The 18,641-nt window shown below is 34.6% G+C and overlaps 1 protein-coding gene across 4 annotated transcripts in view; it reads right to left on the bottom strand.

The window, feature by feature from the left end:
• LOC105193189 (connectin) overlaps positions 1-18,641 on the bottom strand; it is a 146,219-nt gene that overhangs the window by 93,629 nt on the left and 33,949 nt on the right. For 3 of the 4 annotated variants that reach the window (XM_026135489.2, XM_011157554.3, XM_026135487.2), the window contains one exon: positions 16,462-16,537. The exons of the other annotated variant lie outside the window; for it this stretch is intronic. The gene's annotated coding sequence lies outside the window, so the exon portion shown is untranslated. The remainder of the gene's footprint in view (positions 1-16,461; positions 16,538-18,641) is intronic. 4 annotated transcript variants of the gene reach the window in all.

Raw genomic sequence — 18,641 nt, forward strand, 5'->3', positions numbered from 1 at the left:
TGCATCGTTTCACAATAGATGACTTTGCAATCGTGATGCAACGAGAATTCGGAAGAGTGATACGAATGAAACTACAACGTGCGGTCCGGTTAGTTTCTGTGAAGCCCGGGGAATCGATGCCTTTGCATGATTCAAGCGTAATGCCTGCCGAACGCATATGCACACACACATCTCCCTCTTTCCGCAGTATTCTGTACTGCGCGTCCCGCATCGAGACGCACCCCGTGTACAATCGGACCCGAGCTTCCCTCCCTCTTCAAACATTAATGCATCGTCTTTCGTCATGCACTTACACGACGCCATGACGGCGTCGACAAGGGGAAACGATCGCTTTCGTCAGCACACGATTGCCTTTCACCCCGTGTTTCCCTTCCGCCATGTTCGGTTTTTTTCTGCCACAATAGCGCAGAACAATAGAGATGCTTCTCTCGCAATAACTCCAGTGTACAGTAAAAATCGTTGAAAAAAAAACCTGTGATTTTACGCAGTACAGTAATACAAGATCAATTTGAATTTAGCGGAAATTTTATTCACGTCGAAGGGTTAGAAAGGTATAAAAAGTAAATTTTTCACATACAATTATTAGCTAGCAAGCTGTTATTTTTAATTCAGAACTGTACTTTTAATTATATTTAATTGACACTCTGTTAAAAATGAATTCGATATAATATGCGCAAATAAATAACATTTTGCAAATATATTTTGTACTTTATATCCAGCACGGCAATTATTATTGAATCTATCGCAGTCCTGCTGATTCACTTCCATCAATTCGCGATCATAAACGACTATAATGCATTATCTTCTGCTTTTTCGCTACGTTATTCTTTCCCCCGCGATTACGCGATTACCCGTCGATCGTGCCATTCATTTCCCTCGTTCTTCGAGCGAGTCGGAAAAGTTTTCGAAGCGGCGGCGCCGTAAACTTTCTCGGGCGCGCACGATCGACCATCGGGCACTCAAAGCGATTTTTGTGAGCAACACGAACTCAGCCGCGAGCATTCTTCGTCGCTTTCTGAAGCATGCAAAAAACATGGAATAATGCTATGTGAGATCCGCATGAATCACCATCCGCGCGACGAGGTCGAGAACCTAAGCTTGCACTTATACGCGCCCGGGGAGATTTTTATCTTTTAACTAAATCGTTTCTAGTCCAATTACGTCGTTAGATTGGTTTTCTTTTCTTTCACACCTTCAGTATTAAATTAATGGGGAAGAGATTTTACTTGTAAGTCTACTGAGATTCATGTTTTAAAAAAAAAACATTTCATAGGGTTATAAATCACTATGAATGTGTGATCAACAAGTCTAATTATAAGTTAAGGGCGTATTCTCGTTTGAAAGACTGAAGAAAGACGTTTTTCAGGCAATCTCTTCAAGGAGATCTAAAAACCAATTAACATCAAATTTTAATTACTCTTTTACTAACAATTTAACAGTATTTTAATACCTTTTAACTTTAAAAAGTACTACCTTCTCGTGTGTTACACATTGATCATTAATAGGTTGTGAAAAAGGCGGTGGGATAACAATAGCTTTTCTTAACCTCTAAGAAACCAAAACTTTCCTTGTTCAAGAGAAATGTGGCTATAGCTTGAACTAGAACTGAATAAAAGTACCTAAAGACCGAATGGTCGCTTCGGTAAGAATTTCTTTATTTTTCTCGCAAATTTCGACCCTTTTTTTATAAATAGAAATAATAATTTGACATGTAAAAATAATTTTAGTTTTTGTTAAAGAGGAACATATGATATATTTGTAAAAAGAATCGTGTGTCGATATTTCTAATAGTTTTTAAAAAAATTTATGCCTTTACATTAGAAAATACAGTTTCGAGAAAAACGATTTTAAAGTTTCAAGTTTACTTCTTTTTATACGTTGCATGCAATAACTTCATTAAATTATCAAATATCGACAAAATTCTTAAGCAATGTATTTTAAAGACTTCAAATAAAGAATACACATACATTATTAAATTTTTTTTAAATCTTTTAAACGAGAATATCCCCCTCAATTGATTAAAATAACAAAACAGTTTATATACGTTAACATCAAATTTCTAAAATATTTCTTTTCATTTATAAATAACAAATGTTAAATTCTAGTTTCGTGCTATTTTATACGTAATCAAATATAAAGCGCTTTTGCTCTCTTACAATAAGTTTTGCTTTGTGCGATATATGAGGAAAATGGTAATAGAAGCGCATGTAACGTGAATTGTTGAAATCCAAAACTTGCGCATCAGGTCAGTCGATGCGATGAAACGTTTCGAGTAAAAATAACGCGATGTATATTGAATAATAAAAATGCCATCAGAATAATAAAGATGGAACGTCTAGGCTGCTTATTTTGGATAATACGTCTTAAGTGGCTCGCCTGAAAAAACGATATTTAATTACTTCGACGGAGTGTCGAGAGATCGCTTGTCGATATTCATCAAGTTAATCACCGCCACGTGCTTACATCAATTTTTAGTATACTAGGTGACTAAAAGAACTCATGTTTTCTTAAATATATTTTTGAACAGTTATTTTTGTTTTGTGTACACATAAGTGTCTAGTATGGTGGAAAATCAGCGCTTGCTCTAGATTTTATGGTGGTATTATCGACTGAATGGTTAAATTAAATGGTTAAATAAAACGTATAATCTTACTGGAGTTTAGAAAATTTTTGAAGTTTTTAAGAAAATAAAAATTTATCTTTATTATTATTATTATTATTACAGTATTGTTACCTAATGTTTGTTCTTAAAATCTATTTAAATATTTGTTATTACATTTTGTTTGCATTTGTTATTATTTAACCTTGAACCTTTTTTATTTCATAATTTTATAACTTAAGTTTTTACAACTTTTGTTTTCACAGGTTTCGGAGAGTATAACTAATTCATTCAATGTCGTTTCTGTCAAAGTGATAAGATAAAGGTATGTCCGTTCCTCTCCGTGCGACAACGAGGAAATATCAAAGCTTTTTAAACCATAATGAGTTAAATCACTCGACAAGTGTGTTCGATTTTACACATGCTACCTATCGGAAAGAAATTTTTCAAATATATTGGATTTTCCGCTTTAAAATCCGGTTTAAATCATCGATGTTACACGCTGAAACGAGGTAACGGTTTACGACACTAAGATAGACTCAATTAATTTATTAGACTTATTTATACCGACGATATTAGATGGCAAAATATGGAGAGCCAGACAAAGAGAGAGGATAGAAAGAAAGATAGATTCATTCTTCTATACGAATCGAAAAGTAATCATTCACCGAAAAGAGAAAGGGAGAAAGATGAGGGGCAGCTAAAGGGCTAAGCGGGCTATCCGGAAATTAAATCCTTCGAACTCGTCCGCGATAAATCACTCTTCCTCCGTGAGGCGCGAATTAGGCCGCTCGATATTAAGGAAATAACAGCGATTTCGTACCGCAGAATAGTTATTACCATAACTGGGTTATCGCGCGAATCACATGGGGCGGCTTTTAACAAAATATTTCGTACGTTCGTTAACTCTTCTTCAATGTATGAGCGCTCCTCTACGTGAAACTTCCGGCAAACGTGATTAAAATCGAACTGGCTTCGTAAAATTCCCGTTTAACCACCGTTGCACAAGTTCGCTGAAATTTTATAACAAAACATCTCGCAACCCTTTGAAGTGTAAGATAACATCTTAAACCTAAACTTAATCCAAACATGGAGGACAGTTAATTTGGTCGAGTATGGAAATTTGTATTTGTTTAATTTACAAGCGCTTGCGTTCAATGTCAATATGAGACACAACTCATCCGGCGGTTGACTTAAGCGCGATACACTCGCGTGGTGAGAATACAAACCAGACGAAAAGAGCGGTGCGCGACATTTCAAGAACGAGTCGCGCAGATACGACGATTATATCCGGAATTTCCATTAACAATGCACGCGCAGAAACCGAAGGTGCAACGCGGAAACCGCGAAGCACCCGCGGGGCGTTCACACATACACACACACACACACACACACACACACACACACACACATCGTTCGCTCTACACTGCTGCCATACCAATATTATTCCAATTACGGCACGCCGTGGTGCAACTTGCGTGTCGAATAATACCTCAGTTATCATTTTTAATCCATAATGCACTCGGTTGGCAAAATAAAATATAATTTATAGAGCAAAATTATGTAATAAATGCAACGCAGAGAAAAAAGAATACAAAATAATTATTTTTAAATAATAAAATAATACATTATTTGTTTAATAAATAAACACATAATTATATTAAACACATAAAGTACACGGGTGCGTGCATACACATATGTAGTTTAAAATAATAATAAAATCAATATATATCTTAGCTGTATTAGATGCATAATTTTTAAATAATTTTAGATTAATCCATACGATAAGCAAAAGTGTTATTATTTTTATCTACAGAGCAAAGATTTAGTAGTAATGAAGTTTATCATCCATAGCTTGAAATACGTATTTAAATTGTGCAATAAAATAATAAAAATATTTTAATATTTAATTTTTGAAAGCAGACGAATGTAAAAAGTTTCACAACCATATTGCGTGTCAATTCGAATTCTGTTGAGTTCATCATCAGCGATTGCCGAGGCTGCAAATCGAGTTCGCGACAACCAACGCTAAAAAAAAGATAGTGAGAAAAAAAGGAGAGTAAAAAAAAGAGCAGGTCAAACTGCTCTGAAACTCCACCCCGTCTGGCGTACGAATGCACATCCTGAAAATTTGAAACTGTTGTCCCACTGGGAAAAAAAGGAAGAGGACTAGGGGAGGCGTCGTCGTCCAAATGAATTGCAGACAATAGGAATATACAGACCCGGCTTAACGATATGACGATGCAACGGTGAACAATTATGCGAACAAAGGCTCGCGACTTTTTAATTATTTAAAAAGAATTTATCAAATTCAATAAGCATTAATAATAAAAATTGGACTACTTTTCCACGCACTGCTTTATTGTATTCATATTGCCTCTTTGATTGCAATTAAATGTATTACAAGTGCATCTCGAAGGCCTATATTTATCAATATTAAACAAAGCTTTGTATTCCATTATTATATAACCTAAAGCGAATGAAAGTCCAATGACGTATAGAGGAATAAACGCAATGATAAAATAGTGTGTGTAACTTTGTAAATTGTTTAAATTTTACGTAAAATTTACAAAATGCAAGCGTGATTCAGTGAAGAGTTTGGAGCGAGGCTCTTCCTTTGATATACCCGTTGACGCTCAATACTCGTTTACGCTCCACAATATTTCACAGTAGTTTGATTTCACGTTTATATATTTTACACTTTATTAACTAAATGAAAGTTTTTGGAAACTTGATGTATAGCAAAAACAAAGATTTTCCATTTTCATTATTATATAAAACTATTATTGTATATGATCGTTTACTGTATATATACATATAATGTATGTAATATGTATGTGTACAGTGTGTACACTACTATAGAGTAACGGTTTAAATAAATTAAACACATAAAATACATTCGTAAATTACTGCATTAATAATTTCTCAAATAATTCTTTAATTATACTTAATGTTTACAAGCATATATATATATATATATATATATATATATATATACAATATATAACATCATATTATATACAATATATATATATATATATATATGATTATTTACAATAATTAAAAAATATATATATATATTTAGTAAGAATTAATAAACGAATCATAAAAAATAATACAATAACCTCTATAACTTGTTTTGTTTAAAAATCCAAGTGATCTAACTAAGAGAGAATTCTTACTACAAAAAAATTAATTAAAATGTAAAATAAAATAATTTTATATAAGGCTTTAATAAAAAAAAGAATTATCTTTGAAATTATAAAATTAATAAAATATTTTTTAAGTTTTAAATTAAGTTTTAAATTACATTTTTTAAAAATATATTAAACAAAATTTAAACAACAAATTTTTCTTACACATCAACAATTATTAAAATGTGTATTGAAAAATATATTTCAATAAAATAATTTTTATTTTGTATTTAACTTTTTTAATAACTCAAATTATATTACAATAATTCAATTGATTGTAAATTTTTTAATCTCTTCATACAAAAATTCTCGTTTTTATCTCATCATTTTAAATTCATTTCTGTTTTATAATAATTGAAAAAACAGATTTAACTGTAATTGAGTCAATTAGTATTAATACAATTTGTATATTTTTATAAATTTTGTACGTGTGCTCGCGTACAATTTATTGCAAAACTACTGTGCGTTGTAAACGTAACGTGAATGCGAGAGCGTTAAAATTTACGGTGTGTTCTCACTTGCTTGTTCGATCTTCGTCGTTTTTCAAAGTATTACGGTGCGTAAAGTGCACCGCGCTTATATTCAGTTTACGGATTACAAAACATACAAGTTTTGCAAATGTAAAAGCGTTTAGTAAAACGCGCGCGCGCGCAAAGCTTAATATATTGATGATAACTAACAATCAATAATGGTATCGCCTAGTGATTATTAATCGGTCCACATTATGCAATGCCAGGATAATATCTCGCGCGAGAAACGATCCGTCTCGCTAATTGCGACGCGCGATATATCGCGCAACTGATGTCGAACGCGACGTAATTAGTGCGTTAGTCATTAAAGGCATCAGATTCAACGTCAGAACCTGAGAAATTACAGTCGCATGCGATAACTGTCACTTTGCCATAAACTCAAGAACATGTTTATATAAGAAAAGGCATTATCATTTTGTTTTAATAATGCCTCTACTTAATTAAATTAGTTTTAGCTTAGCAAAAAATGCCACGTTGCACGTACATATAAAATATGCGAAGGAATTCAAGCATATAGTGTTTTCGTGTTGTGTTATTTTACCTTTAGTTTCAATACACTTCTTCCGCCCAGAAAGAAGTTTCTTCTCAGTCTTCTTTCGAAGAAACTTCGTGCTCCTAATACTATTTAAAACAGAACTTAACAGAAAAACAAATCTTTTGCATGAATTTAGCGTGTAATGAAGTCGACGCGACGATTCAAGATTATTCAGTGCGCCGTTTGTGAGCACGGACAAAGCCTTTATTTCAACACGATTATAAATATTTATCTTTCATGAGGCACTTAGTATCTGCGTAGCGAGACACATTGGCAATTCACGTATCTGATCGTGAATTTTTCACGTCGTTTTAGCCACGGCACCGCCATGGAATATCGATGACCTTTAAGTGGTATTTCTAAATTCGAAAGCCTGACGAGTGCACAACCTTTAAAGACCCTTTTCCATTTTCCATTTTCCAGACGCCGCGAGATCAACTCTTCATCACCTTTTTCTTTCTCGGTTTCAGTACGTATAATAAATGTAACAAATGTAAAAATTATTGCAGGAGATATTTTTAAAACTTTATTTTTAAAAAGTAAATATTAATTAACAATTTATTAATATCGAGCATAATAAATTGTACATATACATGTGTATAATGTCTGTTCCCATCCCTTATATTACGGAAAAGGTTCAAAATTGGTGAAAACCACGAAATACGTATTCGATCACTTCGAGAGGCTGCTCTTTTAAGGGGATTAGAAGGGTAGAGTAGCCCCTCGAAATGAGAGATCGAATACGTACTTCGTGGTTTTTCACAATTTTGAACAGTTTCCGAAATACAGGAGGTGAGAACAGAATTTGCAGACCACTCTGTGTACACACGTATACATATGTACTCGTTATATGAGTTGCTAATTAATGTTTACTTTCTAAAAATAAGGTTTTCAAAAATATCCTCTGTATGAATACTTTCTACACTCGCTATATGAATTTTATATAAATTCTCCTTCTCACTTTCTCTCTCTTTACGATTCATCTTTTACACTCAATCTAAATGAAAATTTATACTCTTACTTTATTCAATACAAAATTTAATAAAACCGGTAAGCTTTTGACAGTAAACTAATAGACGACATAGGTGCGATATTTCGACAGTGATATAACCAGAGCATTCGAATTACTATTGCAAAGTCGTAAAGCTGTATTCGCACTGGACGGTTAAATACCGTCGAATGCAACTCGACATGTGCGCGTTCTCCGTAGATTTGCATCTCTCGGCGAGTCAAACGACGGGTAATCCCGTGTGTGACCACGACACCGTGGATATACATACCTATCTCTGTGGCACACAATTTTCCGTGTTCTCAGTCCGCGAGAAGTACATCTCTCTGCCGAGGGATTACAGTGTAGTTACCTTTTCGTGTTTTTCGCCGCTTACATGACTTATAATCCGAAAAAAGAAATCAGATTTACCTCCCTCTTTATTTTGTGCGTTCTGGCAGATTCACGATGTCACGGCAATGTGTAAAACTTCTTAAATCTATTTATCATGTTACTTCGAATGAAATGTCAATTTTAAATCAACGATTTTTTTTCAATCATTTTTTTGTGAAAAATATATAATTGAAAAAAATTCAGTAAGAGTCTTTATATTTTTTTTTTGTGAATTGTTTTAATTAAATACAGAAAGTTCGAAACTAAAAAAATTTAAAAATCAAAAATATGTTTTCAAGTTGATATCTCGAAGATAAGATAATACATTTGGCATATATATTTTTCTGTGTGTGCACGCGCGCGTGACCCTTCTTAAATATGGAATTATGACTCAAATTGCTTTTATAACGTCGTGTTGCCCTTAATAATTTTAAAGTACCCACGTTACATACATTTTCTAATTTTCTACGGTCTTTCCATAAATTTACCATAACTTAAAAATTTACAAACGTTTTGCTAACACCGAAACATACTCTTGTAAAAAAATTTGAGCTGCTTTAGCGTGGTACAAAAAATATGTACGAAAGAGCAGTTAAAATATCAAAACATTTTTATCTCTCAAATGACTTAAATTAAACCCAGCAGAAAATATTTTAGACAAAAATTGTTTGGTTTTTGGAGGACGAAAAACGTTGATTTTGGCTAGATCTTGATACATTCATCATCGTGTCGTCATTTTTCTCATAACAGAATCATTTTCATACTTAAAATCATTCCAGTTCATACATTACAATATCACGAACTTTCGAAATTGAATACGTATCTTCATCTCCAGAAAATAAATATTGTGTGAAATATTTCTATTTTAACGGGAAAGAAGATAGTCTATACGTAGTCTATTCTATGCGGATAACAGAACACGGAATATTGAAATAGTTGGACATTCGAATAATGGAGCTTCCGATAACGGAGATTCTACCTTCTAGTCGATTACATCGTTGTTCCGGCTTCGACGACGTTGTTCACGCTTCAATCGTCGGTCTCCGGTATTCGACTTTTGCGATATTCGATCGGGTCGATTCGCTAATGGAGGAAGCGACGTTTCGACGCTTTTGCCGATCGGCCGGAAATATGGATATTTTCGGTTCGTTAGGGATTACAAGCCCGGTAGCTGTAACTCTCCGCGTGGAATATTTATTCCACATCTCGTTCCGTGCCCGTATTCCGATTTTTCGTGCGATCTCTGCTATATGTACACTCGGCAATGTCTATATACGTCGCGCGATAGTAATGGCGAAAGTATTTCATACCCGATCGCTAGTTTTGCTCGACTGGCGATTTAGTTATGGCGGTTCTATTCACAATCCGATCGATGCGCATAGTATATGCATGACTGGAATATCTGCCGCAATTTTTCCCTTTCGAAAGAGTTTTGTAACCGATCAAACGTTTCCTACAGGGGGATTTGACTACAGTTCTGACGAAAAAAACACATAATCTGTCTGTTTCTAACGTAATGAAGCTCTTCGGTATATTGCCATTAATTATAAAATTATAAAAGATATATTTACAACATAATTCATAACACCGATAGTTTAGCGATCTTTAAGTGGGAATAGAATACATTAAACCAATATTGAATCTTTGCTAAATTTTGTATAGAAAAAAGCTATATTTCATATTTTAATATTGCTTCTGTACTAACAATAATAATAATGTTATGATGCTAGTCCAATACATGGATTGGTATTGAATACTGGTCCAGTACACTATCGGTAGATTTTTAGTACTATGTTCATACTGAAATTGATAAAAAAAAAGGAATGTGTCGAGCATCGACACTGAACCAGTATATGCCAGTAGATTTTCGGCACGTACTGAAAAATTGTCTCCTAGCGCAAAACAGTATGGGATTCCGCCGTCAAAGAGGTACGTGACTAAACTATCTCCCGTAAAAAGAATATTACGGAAGTGTATTGTAAGTAATGCAACCGCGTAATGCACGAAATTCTCTTTCTTCCGTATTAGAACGAGCTCTCAGGATCTCTAGAGAACAGTTGCAATGTGTTGAGAATCAGTATTGATTTTTGGTCCAACACATGGTCTGTCCCAAAAGTAATAAGATTAATTCTAGAAATATTATTTTATTGAAAGTAGTAGGTTCAAATACAACGGTTCCAGCGTTGCTACCACTCTTATTCGTAGCAGCGTAGGAAGTCTTGACCTGAGATGTCTTTCAGAGCACTCGTCGCGGCTGCTTGGATCTTTTCAATCGTCCCAAAACGGTGTCCTTTCAGGCTGAATTTGAGCCTTGGCCTCGGGAACAAAAAGAAGCCGGCGGGAGCCAGACGGTAGGTGGGAATGCGTTGCCACATTTTTCGTGGCCAGAAATTTTCTCATTTGCAACGATGAGTGACTTGGCGCGTTGTCGTGATGGAAAAACCGGGTATCTGCGAGGTGTCTGAGGGCAAACGCGTGCGACTCTTTTCCTCAAGCGTGTAGCAGATTTACCGAGTTTGACGCTAAATTTTATCGCGCACCGCTGCTCCAAACTGCGCTGCATTTTCAACCGTGACGCGACACTAAAGCTGCTTCTCACTTTGATGGCGATGCGAACGCTGAAAGGCTCAGAGGCAACTGATTGTGAATTGCGTCAAACCGTATACCTGACATCCCCGACCAATAGATCCATCCCCCGACCCTTCTGACTGGCCCGCCAAAAATAGTCTCATTACTTTTGGAACAGACTATGTATTATTATAGGTGTAGCATTTAGAATTAGCGTCAATACGTTATTTGCTACTGTTGCAATAGACAATTGATATCACGCTATTTTTGGTACAGAATTATTACTGTTACAATGAAGAATCATCGTATCGTTGCAATACAGAGAATCGATGTCAATTTTTGATGTGAATGAGTGAGTGCGACAGAGAGAGAAAGAGAAAAACTGTAATCCTATATCATAATAATACTGTATTTTAAGTCTTGAGCCATTGCTTTATCCCAATATTCCATCAGTATTATACCAGTATTGGTATCTAGTATCGCGTCGATACTAAATATTAAAAGTGGACATCAAACCCAATATCTCATCAGTATTCAATTTTCAGTTGATTTACAATTTGATAATTATCGGGATTAAATCATCACACATTAGATCTTTTATACGCTTATTTACTTAGCAAAAAAAAGATATTAAATTAAAAATTGGACGATACAACTTTCCGTTAAAATTATTCTCTTAAAAATAAATACATTCCATTTTAATTAATTTTTTGTATTATTTTAATTAATATTATCTTTAATGCAATGATATATAAATATAGGTACGGTAAAATAAGAATAAAAATAATTTATACTATATTCATTTTATCAGATATTAAATATTTATAAAATAAAATAGTAATATTATTGAACATAACAAGTTGCAATTAGAATTTAAATTAAATTTAAATTTGGAAGATTTAATAAAGAAATTGCAAATAAATTTCCATGCAGCTGAGTTGCCTAAACAAATATGCAAAACATGCAAAACATTTTCGATAATATTGTTTCAGCAAAATAAAAACAAAGGTACCCCTAAAAGTACCGCGGAAATAAATACGATCAACTTTGAACTAATTGAACATCAGCGTTATCGGGATTTCGTGTTTCCTCCGTTCTTTTCCGTAAACGCACAAAGAGGAATCCAAACAAACGATGATTATTTTTTGGCTTGTCAGATTGAAATTAATTTATAAAACAATTAATTTATAAAACAATTTTTGCTCAAATTTATCTTCAATAAACTCTTATTAATAATTTTCCCCTGTATTGAATTTAAGTCAATAAAAAAAAATAAATTGGCTTTCTTTATTGGGATAAGTTATTTTTATGGAATAAGAAGTATACATTTAATACGCATAACAATAAATGAAATAAAATCTCTATTTTTATATGAATAATATTTTTGCTTATATGTATAAGACAAAGAAAGAATATATAATAGATTCTCTCATCTCCTTTTGTATACCCATAATAAATATGAAAAAAGATGCTATGGCCATCTCCGTTATTAGAAGACGAATTTTATTAATTATTTATAGAATCATTTGTTTAGTAGCTTGGCGTATGTAATGGCACTACATAAAGGCGCTAATATCCCAATACACAATAGTCGACATTTGTTATAAAAACATTTTTATTTTCAAGCATTTTGGAACTTTTAAAAAGTACATTTTAACACTTAATTACACATGATCTCTTATTCTTTTTAAACTTGAATTATTACACATGTAAATGTTGAGTGTTTTTTGTTATTTAATTTTTTATTCAGTTGTATACATTTCAAGTTATGCAAGCAATAACATGGACTTTTCCTAATGTAAGTTCTTATGCGTATTAATGTCACAACAAATCTGATACGACCTCTTTTTATAAGTTTTTAATACCAAAGTAATTATTTAATAAATTGATTGAAGTTTTACTAATATCCACATAGTTTACACTATATGCATTATAATTTATATTACATGTATTACACGTATAGGTTTTCAATACTGCAGTCTATATGCGGAAGGCTTATGTGTACGTACATTTTCACATTCCGCAATATTTTCGTTTTATAATATTTTGATTAAATATACATATAATTGTATAACAAAATATTGTATTTTTTTTAAATTAAAACCAATTATTAAAATTTATTTTTGTAGTGGACCATATTATCACTCTTATTCCTCTTCGATCCATTATGCAATGTCGTTATATTTTTATAAATAATATTCAATGTAATAAATGTCGTAACTTTGACTGTAGAATCTGTTGAAGAACATGTTGATGAATTTAATCGTTAAACTTTTAATTAAAAATATTGATAAAGTTATTGCATAAAATGTAAATGGGTGGCCGTAATACCGCCTTCTCCTCTATTATAAAAAATTTTAATAAAATATAAATATGTATATAATAACAGTAATATTTGTCCGAATAACAAATCTATATAGAAAGAAATAGGTTTCCACATTGTAACTTCAAAATTATAAGTAATGGTTGACAAACGAAAAGGGGAACATGAGAAGAAAACTAGATCCGAAGCATGAATCGTTGTTTTGTAAAAGTTTGAAATATAAATCGCAATTTAAGAACGGCACTCGGTATTATCCGCGTCTCTTTCCTTCGCCCGGCTTAAACGCAATCGATCATAACCGCAGCGGAGATGGATTGAAGAGGCAGGCGTTATTTCAGAACAATATCCGTGGCCAATACGAAATTCTGAGATCGATGAACCTGCGATTCGGAACGTGGCCGAATGTAATTGTGAGGAACGTCTATGTAATTGGAAGGCTACTATGTTCTAATGGACAGAAACTAATATTCCCCAACACTTTAATAATAGCTACCAGTGCAGCAGTACTTGACCGATGGTATCTAATTTCCTCTTCTGAGTAGCACCAATTTAAATGTTTTATTTTTTAAATTTATTTTCATAATCTTGTTTCAATTAAATATAAGAGTAGGGAAGGTTGAAAATCAAAAGTATTTCGTTTTATTTTTTAATATTGAGAACTAAAGGAGAATTTCAAAAATTTTGTAATTTGGGCAATATTTTACGAGTAATTTTCAGAATTTTAGGAATATTGATAATTTTAGGTTTTGACGCGAAAGAGAGAGAGAGAGAGAGAGAGAGAGAGAGGGGGGAAGGAGGAAACGAGAGTTTTCCTCTGCCCGCAGTCAAGAATTTCGAAGAGACGTGAAATTTGTGGTAAAACATCCAGTAGAATTTAAACATCGAGTAATGCGTGCACGAGATAAAGGGCGAGGTAGCCAGCGGTGCAATTAAAATTTTCGGCAACCGCAAGAGAGTTCGGTATCCCAAAAAAACCTTCGGGAGCCTCGGGAGAAACTACTAGCCATTAGCAAGAAGCAACCCCTGCATCCAAGTTCAGCCTGCAGGGTAAGCGAAAGCGAAAGGGAGAGAGCAAGAAAATCGGCGAACCGGAGCAAGAGAAGTAGGGAGAAGAGGGAGACGGCCCATTTCACGGGCTTTAAACACTCCGCCCCGGAAAGGAAAGAGGAAAAAAAGGAGGAAGGCCTGGTAGAATCTGATTCAAGCCATTCGCTCGCTGCTGATTTCCTGCTTGCTGCCTTCTGGAAATAAGGGTGGAGACTTTTCGTAGTGGATGCTCGTGATATCCTTACCGGCTCTCCCTTTTTCACCTTCGGCCTACATTTCATCCGTTTCCCTTCTCGGCTTATACGAAAAATCCCAGTCGTGGCCACTCTAAAAAGAAGTGACGTATGCGTGCGAAGGGGAAATGAGGGTGGAAGATACATGGGGAGGATACGAGGGGTGATGTAGAAAGAATAGGAGGAAAGCTCGCTTCAAAGGGCGATTTGTCGACAGTCAACATGACAAAGACATTAGTCGGCCCGAGGGCGAGAAGGGATGACCCAACCCCCCTTCGGATCATTAAGGAAAAACAGCAGCGTAAAAGGGAATGCAGGAAGAAGAAGGGAGGAAGAGAGGATGGGAAGAACGCAAAGGCAGGCCTCGCCGGAGGTAACGGCGCCGCGGATTTCTCGCTAAGCTATCTCAAAGGATGTCGCGCGCGGAAAAATTAATTTTTTCTGCATCATCCTTTTCAAACTCTTTTCTTCTTCTCCTGTCCCTCCCCTGTTTGTTCTTGTTCTCTCTCTTTCTCTCTCTCTCTTTCTCTATCACCCCGTTTCACTTTTTATTTCTATTCGTTATTTACAAACAGTGCTTTTGATGAAAATTCTAACGTTTTATATCCCGTGTGAAAGCGAATGCGCTCTTCCGCACGGCTCGTCCTATTCGATGTGTTTCGCATCTTCCAGCTTTACTGGTTCGAAAAAGGATCTCAGAAATCTAGGTCGCTATTTGCTTTTTGTTTCCTTTTCCATTCTCGAAACGTTTCACGACATATGCAAGTGCTCAATTTAAAAGGACAATATCCAATTCAATCGTGTACATACATCCAATACATTGTTATATGTAATATTTATATAATTCTATCTATTAATTTTCTTATCCGGTTAAATTCCGAATTAATCTATTTACACGACGATATTTATCACTTTATCACGTTCCACGATATATAAAACAGAAAAAACTTTTCTTTCATGAGCTCTTCCGGCAATGAAGTGCAACACACGAAATCGAGGTCCAGAGAAAACGGGAAATTCGTAGTTCGTAAAACTTAAGACGCAAAGAAATTCAAAAACAACGTCAGGGCGAAGACGACATTGACGGTCGTTTCAATTGATAGCGCGCCCGCGGCTCTCTCGAACCTTACACAAATAAGTTTCAAACATCCGTAATCTTTCTGCTCTCTCTCTCTCTCTCTCTCTCTCACTCTCTCTCTTTTTCTCGTCTCCTTCTACCTTTTTCCTTTTCCCTCTTTACACTTTCGATTCGGGCTTTCAGCAGAAACCGCCAATAAATGAAAGAAGGAGAGAGAGAAAGACAGAATTGGCAAGCTGTTCCTACGACCGATCGAAGTGGGTTCTCGGTAGGAAAGAGCTTTTCGCAGTACGAAGAAAATTCCGGTGGCTGAAGGCGGTGGACGAAGGCGGTGGAAGGAGGATGGCGAACGGACTTGGATCATAGATCGATCCGGAGACAAACATTTCCAATCAGTGTGGAAACGGGACTGGCGAACGTTATCGTCGCCTTTCCGCCTTCATTTTTTTTTTTTTACTCTCTGATACAGAGACTAAGAGGAGGCGTGACAGGGGGCTGTCGATTTTTATCGAGTTACAAAGGGCGAGGAATTAGCGCTAAGCGAGAGTGCAGAGAGAGAGAGAGAGGGAGAGAGAGAAAACGAGCTAAAGCTTAGAAATTAAATTTCCTCGGCCAGATGTTTCGTCCGCTTCTCGCGAATAGACGTCTGCTTTTCCTCCGCCATGTCCACAGCCGGAAAACAATAATGGGAGCCGACGGGGAGTCGAAGGGAAGAAGGGCGAATCTCAATCTCATTTAGCAAATAACAGATTAAACGAAAAGTTGCTCATGAATAATATCTATGTATGGCGGAATATCTATCTTTAATCGCTAAATAATGATGCTATATTAAGTAGAGTCAGTTTATTTGAATAAAAGAATGAGATTCATATTGTATTTCCCTCATGGATTCTAAAGAGATTTCAACACTTCTACTATTTCTCGTTTTTCATAACATTATGTACAATAATTATGCAGCATTCGTTTCACTTACCTAAAATCGCCAATCTTCGCCACAAGTACAAAATTTTCGATTTCCTACGTACTACTGAATAAAATCACTCAGTCACCTGTAAAATAAACGAATAAAATCCAAAATTAGTAATAAGTTTCATAAATAAAGTTAAAACAAAATCTAATTTTGAAACTAATAAAAAATAAGAGAATGATTTCCCCTCTTTTTTTCTAAAAAAAATAAAGTTAAATCTATTTTAAAATTAATCCCGTTTTTTAAAGAATCTTATAAAAGAAGAGTACGCGAAATTGTCAAGTTTACTTAAAACCAACAAATCAGAATTTAAAGTAACAATCGATAGTCAAAAGCAAAGTCAATAGAAAGAAGTTTTCATTTCACTGTATCTTACAATTGCGCCCCGAGACAAAAGTTTCAATTGAAAAGATAAAGAATTCTTGGAATCGTTGTACCGGCAATTCGACTTCGAATTGATCAATTAACTGCGATACCGTTGTATCACTTTGCCACTACCTACTGTTGATGTTTATCAAACTTGTTTTATAACAGAGACAAAGATAAAATGCGGTCAACCGTACGATTACCCCCCTTAAATAATTGTTTCTATATTACCAACACCTCTGCATTATACCTGCGACAAAACTAGTACATTAATTGCCGCAAGAATGGAGCGACATTAATCCGGTTTATTGTTCGCGGCGTTTGGAAACCATTCGATCGTTATTTCGCGGCTGTGCACGAATATTGGGTCGCACGCGCGGAATATCAAATTACGAATACGAATAATTAATCGGATGGTAGAATCGCGCGTCGTTCATAACCGCGAAAACCGGCTTTTTGCTATTTTCTCTCAAATTTAGAAACTAAAAGTCAAACAATAATACAAAATTCACAATAAAAACAGTCTCCTCTGAACCCGAGAAAGCCATTCGATTATTTTCAATTACTTTTTATGCTATTTGCTGTTTTAATTTTTTAAAATGTTATCAAATCCCAACTAATATAAACGAAACGACATCTTTTAGATTTCTAGATAAGATATGTTACTACATGTGTCTTGAAATGTCTTGCATTTTCTCGAAAAGTTTTGAAAAGATATCTTTTAGCGATCTTATAGCGAAAAAATATCTTGCGCAACATTTTGAGTTATTAGATATCTGTGAACGTCTTAAAGACTTAGACATTTAAAAGATCTCTTAAATGATAAATATCTTAGAAATATCTTTTAAGATGTCTTTCAGATATCCACAAAACTTTGATATTTCGTGGGAATTTTAAAGGAAATTTGAAAAAAAGATTGTAAAAAAAATTTTAAAGTTATAAAAAGTCTATTTTAACGTTAAGAATTATTGTTATGCGGTTACAACAATGTGACATGTTGGAAAAGTTGCTTTCAAAATTAAAGAGACGGTTAAAACTTTCAGTTCTCCAAAAAATTTGTAATTAATAATAAAATTTTTGAAAATTAATTTTTTAGTAACAACAAATTTTAGCCATGTACGCATAATATTTTTAGTTTTTTAATATATCTTTTGCGCTACAATCAATCAAACGGCATCATAAAAAAGGTTAGTCCGCGACGTTCTCTCAAATAGCCGGCTTCATGTGACAAACGGTCGTTCCCGATTCGTTTATCGAAATCTAACCATCATTCGCGAAACTAAAACGAAACTGACCATCACTCCCTTCAATCAATCGTCCTAGCGGCGTTATTTACACTACAGCCAAGTTTTCATTTCGACAATACCGCGAGAGCCTGTAAACGCGGTAAACGAATTGTCGGTAAGCGTTTTTCGAGGGAAAATATTTTTTTATATCAAACCTTTATTTCAAAGAGAATAATAAGAATAACAGATGATGACACTACTGTCAGGATCAATTTGAAAATCACGAAAAAGCCATTCTTTATCTTAAAGAACGCTTTTGACATAATTTTGTTACTACAATTACTCAGCTATTAATCATCGACGCGATGGTAACGAGACCCCCCGTATACGCCAAAACCAGCACGGAAGAAAAAACGCGGTCATCGTCACGGAACACAAAAGTCACCCTCATGCAACCGCGTAACGACTTCCGCGATGCTCAAGGGATGCTCACGGGAGCGAGAGAAAGCGTGACGTCATGGCGGAAATAGAAATTAGGGAGCTCGCGGAGCGAATCACCCCAGAACTTGTCTCCTAAACTACTACCGTTCTTAA

This window comes from Solenopsis invicta, chromosome 10 (genome assembly GCF_016802725.1).
Source record: "Solenopsis invicta isolate M01_SB chromosome 10, UNIL_Sinv_3.0, whole genome shotgun sequence".
In the NCBI taxonomy this organism is placed as follows: Eukaryota; Metazoa; Arthropoda; class Insecta; order Hymenoptera; family Formicidae; genus Solenopsis; species Solenopsis invicta.